This window comes from Danio aesculapii, chromosome 18 (genome assembly GCF_903798145.1).
Source record: "Danio aesculapii chromosome 18, fDanAes4.1, whole genome shotgun sequence".
Taxonomy (NCBI): domain Eukaryota; kingdom Metazoa; phylum Chordata; class Actinopteri; order Cypriniformes; family Danionidae; genus Danio; species Danio aesculapii.
The window spans coordinates 9,609,159-9,621,661 of NC_079452.1; the positions used below are offsets into that span (position 1 = coordinate 9,609,159).

Sequence of the window (12,503 nt, forward strand, 5' to 3'; positions counted from 1 at the left end):
GGGAAAGGATGGATTTTTAGCAATTGGTAAAGAAAGAGGTAGCATTTTGTGGGTAAAGTGTGATTTAATTTGTTTCCATATACGAAACAAATTATGTATGATCGGATTTTGAATGTCATTTGTTTTGTCAAGTGGTAAAGGTGAAAGTACTAGGGCAGCAGGTAGATATGGATCACAGTCTTCCATTTCAATAGCTAACCAAATGGGGATAGTGTTAGAAGTGATGTTAAAGGAGTTAATATTTTTCAAAGCACACGCCCAATAATACATCATGAAATTTGGGAGGGATAGACCTCCGTTCATTTTAGATTTGGTTAAATGTTTTTTTGCTAATTCTTGGAGTTTTATAATCCCATAGAAATGGTTGAATAATTGAATCAATTTTCTTGAAAATTGATTTTTGTTAAGAAAATAGGAATATTTTGGAACAAGTAAAGTACTTGTGGTAGAAAGATCATTTTGATGGCATTCATCCTCCCAAGTAGTGATATTGGTAAGGTTTTCCAAAACTGAATTTTATTTTTAAGTTTTTCCAATAGAGGTGGAAAATTAGATTGCATGAGATAGGAAAGTTTCTTTGTAACCTCTATACCCAGATATGTGAATTTGTCATTGGTAACCTTAAAGGGGAACCTTGCTAACGTTGTTTGAGGAATGTCATGAACTGGCATTAGTGAACTCTTTGTCCAATTTATCTGGTATCCTGAGAATTTCCCAAACATTTCAATTTTTTCAAGAATGGATGGTATAGAGAGGAGAGGTTTGGTCACATACAACAAAATATCATCTGCATATAGCGAAATTTTATTTGTTGTGGTCTTTGTCTGATAACCATATATTTGGGGGTCTAAACGTATACTTTGTGCAAGTGGTTCAATGGCAAGAGCGAAAATTAGAGCTGACAGGGGCATCCTTGCCGTGTTCCTCTGAACAGATGAAATGAGGAAGACAAATTGCGGTTTGTATGAATTTGTGCTTTGGGGTTTGTGTATAAAAGTCTTATCCATTTAATGAACCTCTCACCTAAATTAAGTCGTTTAAGTACTTCAAACAGATATTCCCACTCTATCTGATCAAATGCCTTCTCAGCGTCGAGAGTCAATATGGCTAGATCGTTGTGAGTTTTCCTGTCAGTGTATAAGATATCAAACAGACGTCGTAAATTAGACGTTGAGGATCTATTTGATATAAATCCAGTTTGATCACTGTGAACTATTGTATTCATTTAAGGAGTTAGTCTATTGGCCAGGATTTTTGCATATATTTTATAATCTATGTTTAATAGGGAAATTGGACGATATGAGCCAATGTTTAGCTCATCTTTTCCCTTTTTATGAATAACAGTGATTGTAGCTTGAGTTAATGTTGGTGGCAGGGTGCTATCTAGTTGGGCTTGGTTGCACATTCTGTGGAGAAATGGTGTAAGGATATTACTAAATTTTTTATAAAGTTCGACCGGCATACCATCAGGGCCAGATGATTTTCCGCTTTTAAGGGAGACTATTGCCTTTTGTATTTCTGTGGCTTGGATATCTGTATTAAGCATTTCCGAGTCTTCATTTGAGATTTTTGTTAAGTTACATTCGTCTAGAAATTTATTCATAGTATTGTGGTCGCTGTTACATTTTGAAGTGTACAAGTCAGAGTAAAATTGTAAGAAACGCGTATTTATCTCCTTTGGTTTAAGTAGTATATGTCCCCTGTCATCTCTATGAATAGTTCAATCTGCTTCTATTTTTTTAAAGAGCCCATATTATACATGAAATAGGGTCATATTTAGGTTGTAAGGGTCTCCAACAACAGTCTAATATGCATGCAAGGTCAAAAAACACTTTTATGGTCTTATAATCTGCATTTATTTTTACCTAATTATCCCAGCGACTCCCATATGAATCGTTCAGCGATTCATTTGTTCCCAACCCCCTCCTCAGCGCGAAGCTAATCTGCGCTGATTGGTCCAATGACAGCCTGCTGCGATTGGTCGACAGTGACAGGCTTCAGCGCGAGACAGAGTGAAATGCCCAGCTGCTAATCAACTATATAAAAGTAGTCACAGTGCATACGTGCTTCGTAGTGTAAGGCTTTTTTCACACACACACACACACACACACACACACACACACACACACACACACACACACACTCACAACCCTCCTCAGAAGAACTGGGGAGATCGACGCGAGTCTCTTAGGCGTCACACACTCTACCTGCTCTTTTTCTCTCTCTCTCTCTCTCTCTCAAACACACACACACACACACACACACACACACACACACACACACAACGCTCCTCAGAAGAACTAGGGAGAGCGACACGAGTCTCCTGTCTCCTAGCCCCTAGGCCTCACACACTCGACCTGCTCTTTTTCTCTCTCTCTCTCTCTCTCTCTCTCTCTCTCTCTCACACACACACAACGCTCCTCAGAAGAACTAGGGAGAGCGACGCGAGTCTCCTGTCTCCTAGCCCCTAGGCGTCACACATTCGACCTGCTCTTTTCTCTCTCTCTCTCTCTCTCTCTCTCTCTCTCTCTCTCTCTCTCTCTCTCACACACACACACACACACAACGCTCCTCAGAAGAACTAGGGAGAGCGACGCGAGGCTCCTGTCTCCTAGCCCCTAGGCGTCACACACTCGACCTGCTCTTTTTCTCTCTCACACACACACACACAGACACACATCACGCTCCTCCTCAGAACTAGGGAGATCGACACCTCTCCCGTCTCCTAGCTTACGATGGCCATAGCAACGACAAACAGCAGTGGAACGCGAGCTCACAAAAGCATTTAACGTTAAATCCGTAAACAAAGCGGCACGCGTCGCGTTTTCAACGTGGCTTACAGTACATGCGATAAGAGAATATAAAGAGTAACCGCGTGTACTGTACCAGGTTAACAAGTAACAAAACACAATAAATACATAACTTGCAAGCTAGACTAAACGAGGCAACAATTTTAATCGCACTTACTTACACTAGTGAATAAACCTCAACCACTGACTCTTCACAGTTTCATCTTTGGGTAGAGACTGTCAATATTATCCATCTGAGCACAGCGTGACTTCATTCGACCGGCGGCGTCTGTGTGTGTGTGTCTAGTGTTTTTTCTGTGTTAGTGGGCGGGGCCACAGGTTTCAAATCTCCCGGGTTTGCGCGCGTAACTACTGGCGAGGCTTGTGTTTCGTAGCTGCGTCATCGCGAAACACCTAATGACTCGTTATCAAGACGACTCGTTTGAAGCACTATGAGTCGACCCTTTTATAGATGAATCAATAATTTTAAACACTGTACACTTACAGATTTAAGCCTTTGCTGGATATTTCACTTCACTTAGAGCTGTGTTACACACTACATGGAAGGGCATTTTCAAAAACCCATAATATGGGCTCTTTAAGTTGGCGAGCTAATAATTTGTGAGGCTTTTCTCCAAATTCAAAATGTTTTTGCTTAATGAATAAAAAAGCTGATGAAATTTTCCCAGAGAGAAGCTGATTGAGTTGATACTTCAGGTTAGTTATTTCTCTATGTAAGTTGGGAGTGGGGTTTAAAGCATTCTGTCGGTCTAATTGTTGTATCTGTTCTTCAAGATGTTTACATTGATTTACTTCTTTTTTCTTTTTGGCAGCTTCATATGAGATTACACATCCTCTCAAATAGGCTTTGAAAGCCTCCCATAAAGTGGATGGTGTGACTTCTGGGGTATCATTCGTTTCAAAATATAGTTTTATTTGAGCTTCAATGAATTTACAAAACTCCTTGTTTGTCAGTAAATAAGGGTTTAATCTCCAGGATCTACTGGGTGGGTCCATACCTTCCAGGTGTAAATTGAATGTTAATGGGCTGTGGTCTGAAATTGATATGGTATGATATTTCACATTAGTTGTAAATGGGACTAGTCGAGCGTCAATTAGGAAATAATATAGGAGTTATGAACTGCCGAAAAAAAGAAATAATCTCTGCCAGATGGGTTGGTAAAACGCCATAGATCTTTTAAGTTCATGCTTTTAAGAAATGAATTTATAAGAACACTTGAATTATTTTTGGGAATTTTACGAGATGCTGATCTATCAAGAAATGGGTCTAAAGGTGTGTTAAAATCTCCTCCTATTACTAACATAGTCTGCGATAGATTGGGAAGTAAACTAAAGACTTTCTTAAAAAATGCAGGGTTATCCATTTTAGGAGCATATACATTGACGATTAGTGATATGTTGTGTATCTCTCCCGAGACAATGATGTAACGACCATCTTTATCTGCTATAGTGGAATTATGAATAAAGGGTATGCCTTTCTTTATTATAATGGCTGCTCCTCTTGCTTTTGTGGAGAAAGATGTGTGATATATCTCTTTTACCCATTTTGCTTTCAATCTATTATGACAATTGTTTTTTAAATGTGTCTCTTGCAAAAAGGTTATGTCTGAGTGTAATGATTTTAAGTGATTCAAAACTTTACCTCTCTTTACCGGGTTGTTTGCGCCACGTATATTCCAGCTTGTAAATGTCAGTCCCCTTTTAATATTCAATTCGTTTGTCATATATAATAAGTGGGAAAGTTGGCATCTGAATGAGATAGGCAATCAAGTATCTATCTGAATTGTATTGAATAAAACTTGCTTCTATTGCTGCACAAGAATTGTAATTCTGCATATTCGTGAGCATAAACACAGTGAACAACAAATAAGTGAACAACATGAACTTAACTATCTTAGGCTAACCTAATGTAGCAGCAGGAAAATCGTTCGCGGGAAAGAGCTAGAAGAACAAGAATAAAAAAAAAAATATATATATATATGTATATATAAAAACAAAAAAAATAAAATAAAATAAATAAAAACCTTCCCTGTATGAGTAACCTAACTTACTAAGACTGTTACTTCTTTTGGGGGAAGCTCCCCAAGCCAAAATATACAATCATGGCCGTTTGTAGCACAGAACAAATAATTGTAGGATCAATTTAAAAATAAAAATTGAGTAAAAAAAAAAAAAAAAAAAAAAAAAAAAAAAATATATATATATATATATATATATATATATATATATATATATATATATATATATATATATATATATATATATATATATATATATATATATATATATGTAAAATCTGTATAATAATCATACATTGTGAAATAGTTTGTAAACTTGAGAATAAATTCTTATACATCTTATTGGATACCTTCAGAACAACGTTTAGGAAACAGTGAAGATGCATGTTATCAAAGAAATGAGGAAATTACCTTGTGAAAACCTTCGTAGCATATTAACAGTAAAAGTCTGATATAAATGTCTCTCTCCACTTATATTTCTTGTTATGTTATCTTACCGCATTTGGTAAGAGTCCTTACCTTAGTGGGATATCTGATGTATTATCAGTCTTTTAACTTCTTTCAGTTGATCCCGATGGAGTTGTTGTGAGCTGCGCAGCATACTCCTCAGCTTTTTGCGGATCTGTGAAGGATGATTGTGAGCCATTGTGGGTCACTAGTAGTCTCGCTGGGTAGATTAAGCCATATCTGACGCCGGGTTGATTGCGCAATAGTTGCCTGGCTTTGTTGAATTGCGCCCTTCGCTTTGCCACTGACGGAGGGTAGTCGGGGAAGATGTTAATGGGTTTACCTTGATATTGAAGGTTTTTCAAAGCGGCAGCTTTGCGGAGGATGTCTTCCTGGACGTGATAGTAATGGAGGCGTATTACGAGTGGGCGCGGTGGATCAGATGGGTTCGGACGCTGGCGAAGGGTCCTGTGGGCTCTGTCAATAAGCGGGGTTTCGTCCAACGAGAGTACATCTTTCAGCAAATTGGCAATAAAGTCCCTCGGTTTCGTCGTCTCCGAGCCCTCTCGTACACCTGTAATTCTGATATTGTTTCTGCGGGATCTTCCTTCTAAGTCTTCATTCTTTTGTTTAAGACTGAGAACTTCGTTACTGAGATTAGTCACCTGTTGCTCAAGTTGGCTAATGCTATCAGAGTGCGCAGTGGCGGCTTCTTCTGTCAGTGACTTTAGCCTGTAGCGTTTGAGATTTTGTTTCAAGATTAGTAGTAGACACTTGGGCGATGTTGTTAGTCGTAACAATCTCCGCTCTCAAATCCTTATATACCCGCTCAATGCGTCTTTCCAAATTCTCACAGATGTCATCTTTTATCTTAGTCATTTCACCTCTGAGTGCTGTGATGGCAGCTAATAGAGCTCGGTTAGGAGGATCCTCCTCATCACCGCTGGACTCATTGGGCAAGGTCGGTGGTTGGTCGAGGCCTAGTTGCGTCGATTTCAGTTTCTTAGGTTTTTGTTTGCTCATGTTGAGATATCCAGTCAAACTTGAAGTCGAATTATTTTAAAAGTAAATGCGTTTTGAAAAGATAGAAATTACAAAATTATTGGTCCTTGTAAGTATTTTTAACGGATTTGGCTAAGGGAGCTTCTCAATTTCTGGCAGCAGTTGAGACCTTTGAGCAGTAACTATTCAATTCAATCCACCTTTATTTGTATAGCGCTTTTAAAATGTAGATTGTGTCAAAGCAGCTTCACATAAAAGGTCATAGTAAATTGGAACAGTGTAGTTCAGTTTGTAGTGTTTAAGTTCAGTTCCGTTAAGCTCAGTTCAGTGTGGTTTAAAAATCACTACCGGGAGTCTAAACCAGAGGTGGGCAAACTACGGCCCGCGGGCCATATGCGGCCCGCTGAACACTTTCATCCGGCCCGCGAGGGAGTTTTTAAAATGCTGCTTCTGAGTAACAGTTATGTTGTAGAATTAGTAATGATGCAATACAAGTGAATGCCATGTGATGGCAGTATTGCACGCGGTACCCTTAGCGCAACCAGTAGAATTAGAACACAATCTCGGATGTTAAAATGCACTCGAGCGCTAAATGACTGAAAATGAGTCAGGCAAACACAATGGACTCTGAATGCCGTGCGTTTTAAAGAAGAATGGACAACAAAATACTTCACCAATATCAGACAGAAAGCGCTAGGTGTAATATGCCAAGAAAGTACTGCTGTTTTTAAAGACTACAACCTAAGAGGCCGATCACAGCGAACGCGCATTTACGTTCCAACACCGCGAGGTGCAGCGCACTGCCTTTCTGTTGACAAGAAATAAAGGAGCGCCGTGTGCTTTTTTTATGTCGTTAGCCAACGACTGAATCAGCTGGGTATTTTGCGAGTGTTACTGTTAAGTGTTACAGACATCCCAAGTCTCGCGGAAGTTCCAGGAGTCTCCCGTAAATGCATAGAGACTCCCGGATACCCACAAACGAGTGATAATCTCCCGGAAATCACTTGTCTCCCTCCCGGTCCTCATGTAAGTTGCGCACCCTTCTCAGCCCTCACCACCAGATCCCTCCTCACACGACGCGCGCACTCTCCGCACTACCCCCCCACCCCGCTCTTCTAATGTTTTCCATAGCAAAACTCCCGCACAACGCGACACTCTCGCCCGGGAATGACTATGCTCATCCTGGGATGTCTGATATTAATATAACTTTATTTTCAGGCTCATTGTTCACATTAACACACTCATAATAACATGACTTGGAATAACAAAGACTGAGATTCTTCCTCCGCTTTATCTCATAGTTTTATAATGGTTGATATGAGCATATTAATACAATCTCAAATGAGATTATTGTGAATTTAACTCATATTATATAGTAATTGCTGTTTAATTGTGTTCATTTTTGTCTTAGAATATATTTTCCATGCATACATCTACTTTAAACAGTTCTTTTATCAAAGATTTGTGGTTTTGTCAAGTTTTATGATGATTAATCTGTATATTCTAAAAGCAGTGCAAATTAGATTATTGTCTTTTTATTTGGCTGAATAATAAACTTTAATAATTATTTTTAATGTGTTAATATGAGATGTTTTCTATCAGACAATGATAGATATACATTCTCCACTGTAAAAAAATTACATTATTATTAATATTATTATTATTATTATTATTATTATTATTGTTGTTGTTGCTATTATTATTATTGTATGGAGAGAGATTAGACTCAATAATAATTCACGCAAAAGACACGATGTACACATGCGTAGCCAAATTCACGTACGTAAAATATTTATTTATACTTACAAAAACAATTCACATGCACAAAATAAAAATACATTTTCATAAAATACGTTTCACAAATGCAAAACACCATTTGCAAATATATAAGAGTGTACAAAAAGTTTTGAATGTTTAAAATTCACGAGTTCATCCTGAATGAGAATGTGCAAATCCTCTCTCACGTACGACTCACCCTGAATACGAGTGTGTGCATTTTTGAGACTTTCCTATCAGCACACACCTCCCACGTGAGTCACTCGTGCCCTGTAGCCAATCAGATGCGAGCTTACTGTTCAACCAATCACAACTCCCTGAGACTGCGCAAAAGGAGCGCAGAGTGGTTGACATCGAGTACAGCTCTCATCTGATTGGCTGAGAGGTACGAGTTGCCTGTTTCTGGCAGGAAAGTCTCAAAAATGCACACACTCGTATTCAGGGTGAGTCGTACGTGAGAGAGGATTTGCACATTCTCATTCAGGATGAACTCGTGAATTTTAAACATTCAAAACTTTTTGTACACTCTTATATATTTGCAAATGGTGTTTTGCATTTGTGAAACGTATTTTATGAAAATGTATTTTTATTTTGTGCATGTGAATTGTTTTTGTAAATATAAATAAATATTTTACGTACGTGAATTTGGCTACGCATGTGTACATCGTGTCTTTTGCGTGAATTATTATTGAGTCTAATCTCTCTCCATATTATTGTTGTTATTATTATTATTGTTGTTATTAATATTATTATATTTTAAGGGATTATTATTATTTTATTGTTTTATGATGATTGATAAGGAAATATTAATAGCAGTGCTAATTCATTTGACTTGTAAATTTGACTCAATGATAACTATTTTTAAAATCTGTTTTGTGTTAATGTGACATGTTTCTGTCTGATATTACATGTTTCATGCCTGCTGCCACTATAAATAAGTTATTTTTTGAAGGATTTGACATGTGGCCCTTCACTTGGTTTGGAAAACTTGATGTGGCCCTCGGGTTAAAAAGTTTGCCCACCACTGGTCTAAACACTGAAGAGCAAATCCAAAACAATGCGTAGCTCTACCGATCCCAAACCATGCAAGCTAGAGGCAACAGCGGAGAGGGAAAAAAACTTCACTAATTGGCAAATATGAAGAAAAAAAACCTTGAGAGAAAACAGACTCAGTTGGGCACGACCATTTTAATTTCTCTGCTGGCCAAACGCCTTGTGCAGAGCTGCAGTCTTAGCGCCGGAGGCTGGAAGCAGGCCTCAGCGAAGACTCGTCTGTCTGTGGAGCGTCACAGGAATCTCTCATGTTCTCCACTCCTCCATGACCACCACAGCAGCTGCTCAGGATACGATCTGGTCCAGGATATGGAAACCTTGGGATCATCTCGTCGCTGGTCTTGGATGGAATCAGTGACTCTGCATAGTCGGAGGGCCTCTGGAAGAGTATCCCCAGGTGGAAATGGAGAATAAAGAGAATAATTAGCGTAGCTGCTGTTCATAATGTACATAAACAAGATGCAGAAACCTGTGTGGAAACCCGCTAAGTGATGCACAGAGTGTATGCTTTACTAAACAGATAGGTCTTTAATCTAGTTTTGAATTGGGAGAGTGTGTCTGAGCCTCGGACAATATCAGGAAGGCTATTCCAGAGTTTAGAAGCCATAGATGAGAAGGCTCTACCTCCTTTACTCAACTTTTTCTATTCTAGGTACTACCAGAAGCCCTGAGTTTTGATATTTCAAAGAGCGAGTTGTATTGTAGCGAGACAGGAGGTTGGTTAGATAAACAGGAGCTAAATTATTTAAAGCTTTATATGTAAGAAGCAATATTTTAAATTCAATACGAAACTTAACAGGCAGCCAGTGTAAGGAGGATAAGATTGGGGTGATGTGATCATATTTTCTAGACCTGGTAAGAACTCTGGCAGCTGCATTTTGTACTAATTGAAGTTTGTTAATAGAGGATGCTGGGCAGCCAGCAAACAGTGCATTACAGTAGTCCAGCCTAGAAGTCATAAAAGCATGGACTAGCTTTTCTGCATCTGAGATGGATAGCATACTTCGTAACTTAGCGATATTTCTCAGATGAAAGAAAGCAGTTTTTGTGACATGGGATATATGATTTTCAAAAGTTAAATTGCTGTCTAATATGACACCAAGATCTTTTATAGTAGAGCTAATGCTAATTTTGTATTCCTCTAATTGTAGAAGGAGTTGCGAGATCTTCTGTGTACAGGATTTAGGCCCAATAAGTAATAATTCTGTTTTGTCTGAGTTTAAGAGAAGAAAATTGTTGGTCATCCTGTCTTTAACATCTTTAATACACTCAGTTAGCGTAGACAGTTCACACATCTCATCAGGTTTAGTTAAAATATATAATTATCATCTGCGTAGCAGTGAAAGCTGATTTTATGTCTTCTAATAATGTCTCCCAGGGGTAGCATGTAAATTGTAAACCGCAAAGGGCCTAAAACTGATCCTTGAGGCACCCCATACTTTACTGCGCTGACTTGTGAAGGCTGTCCATTAATATTCACAAACTGGTAACGGTCAGTTAAGTATGACTTAAACCATTGTAGAGCCTGTTCCTGGACACCTTTAGAATTTAAGCAATTTACAAGGATACTGTGGTGTCAAATGCCGCACTAAGATCGAGTAAAACTAATAGCGAGATGCACCCTTGGTCAGCAGCTAGGAGTATATCATTGGTTATTTTCACTAATGCGGTTTCTGTACTGTGATGAGCCCTGATACCTGACTGAAACACTTCAAAAACATTGTTTGTCTGCAGAAAGGAGCATACTTGGGTAGAAACAACTTTTTCTAGTATGAAAAGTACTATGTCTCCTGCTGTTGAAAAAAACATGCTCACTTGGAACAGAGGTTGCAGAGATGAAAAAGTATGCTTTGGCAAGTGGAGATAACAAAGGATATTTAGGGCCAGTGGGATAGAGGCCTCTCTTCTGTAGAGATCAATTTCCTTCTCAATCTCCCTGTCCTTTTCTGTGGTAGAGAACGTGTCTTCTAGTAGATTCTCAAGTGCTGTCCTCTTGGAAGCAGGTTCTGTCTCTTCTGACTCGACTCCCAGAGACCCCTCTCCCCCATGTGTGGAACAGTGAGCTGCTTCCTCCTCTTTTCTCCCCTCTGTTTCTAACATACACGCACACACACTGCAATAATCCATTAATCATTTAACAAATCTAGTATGAAAAAAAATCACACACACACTTGAACAAAGTCACTAAAGCAATTCAAACTCATTAATACCTGATTTTGCTGCAATTCTTCTGCCGTTTTCTGCACCCTCAGGAATCCCTTAGTCTCCCTGAAATATTATTGAGGATTGCTCTATTTGTGTTGGCCTCGGTGGGAAAATCTTCATTGGTGCTTTATTCTATTCTATCATAACCTTCAGTGGCACAATGAAAGACTCTGTGGGGCTCTTTTCTTCACATAAGACTGTGGTGGCTGTCTTCAAAGGATTCAGCAGCTTCACTAAGTCTTTGACATTTAAGACATTAAGATTTTTAATGTCCCAGTCAGTCATAGCTTTTTTTAAAACATCAGCTATGGTTGCAATACAAAACTCACTGTTTCCCAGTCACTGTTAATTACATGGGCTGTAATTGTAATATATCCCTGCGTACACCTTGAAGTCCAACCATCAGTGATAATGGCAATGCTTTCTGCCTCATTCAGGGTCTGTACTACTGCAACCCCTCCTCTTTAAATGAATTGGTATTACTCTGAGGGGGTTCTACAGAATATTTGGCTGTACTGAATAAACACTCCTCAGAAACAAATTATTCGAAGTGTATTGTCTCTTTTTATTTTACCCACATACAGTATGCATGTTTTATCATCAAACTGAAAAAAAGCATCAATCACAACCAAAAACAAGACATTTTCCAAAGTCAGAATCTAAATAGTCTTATCATTCAGAGCACTTGAGAGCGATGCAATGATTCCTTTTGTGGTCCTTTCACTCGTTAGGAAAGCGTATGTTGTATGTAGAAAATCTGTCCTTTAACGAACAACTCTCCGTGTCTGCAATACTCAAATGTCTGGTCCTCTTTCTCACCCGTTGCTCTCTGTTGCATGAGAGGAAGTTGCTCCCCGAGAAGATGAATAAGCTTGTTATTGCTTAATCTCCCGGCGAAATCAGCAAGCAAACAGTTGTGACTTATAAGGATTGCAAAATTTAAACAGTATTCTACAAATAGTTTCTATATAAACAGTTTCTAAAACAAACAAATAAGACATACGTGACTGCTTACACCAACACATCAGATAAAGACACATATACTTACAGTTGAGTGATAACTGCAACAGTTCTCAACATAGGACTGAATGCAAAAGCCGATACCTTGCGGCGCACACTACCAAACACAACTGTCTCACTCTATGGTAAGCTGCTCTTTAAAAAAGGTGCATATCAACCTATCAGTTGTTGG

General features: G+C 38.7%; 1 protein-coding gene across 2 annotated transcripts in view; it reads left to right on the plus strand.

The window, feature by feature from the left end:
• mthfsd (methenyltetrahydrofolate synthetase domain containing) overlaps positions 1-12,503 on the plus strand; it is an 83,393-nt gene that overhangs the window by 39,298 nt on the left and 31,592 nt on the right. The window lies entirely within an intron of this gene.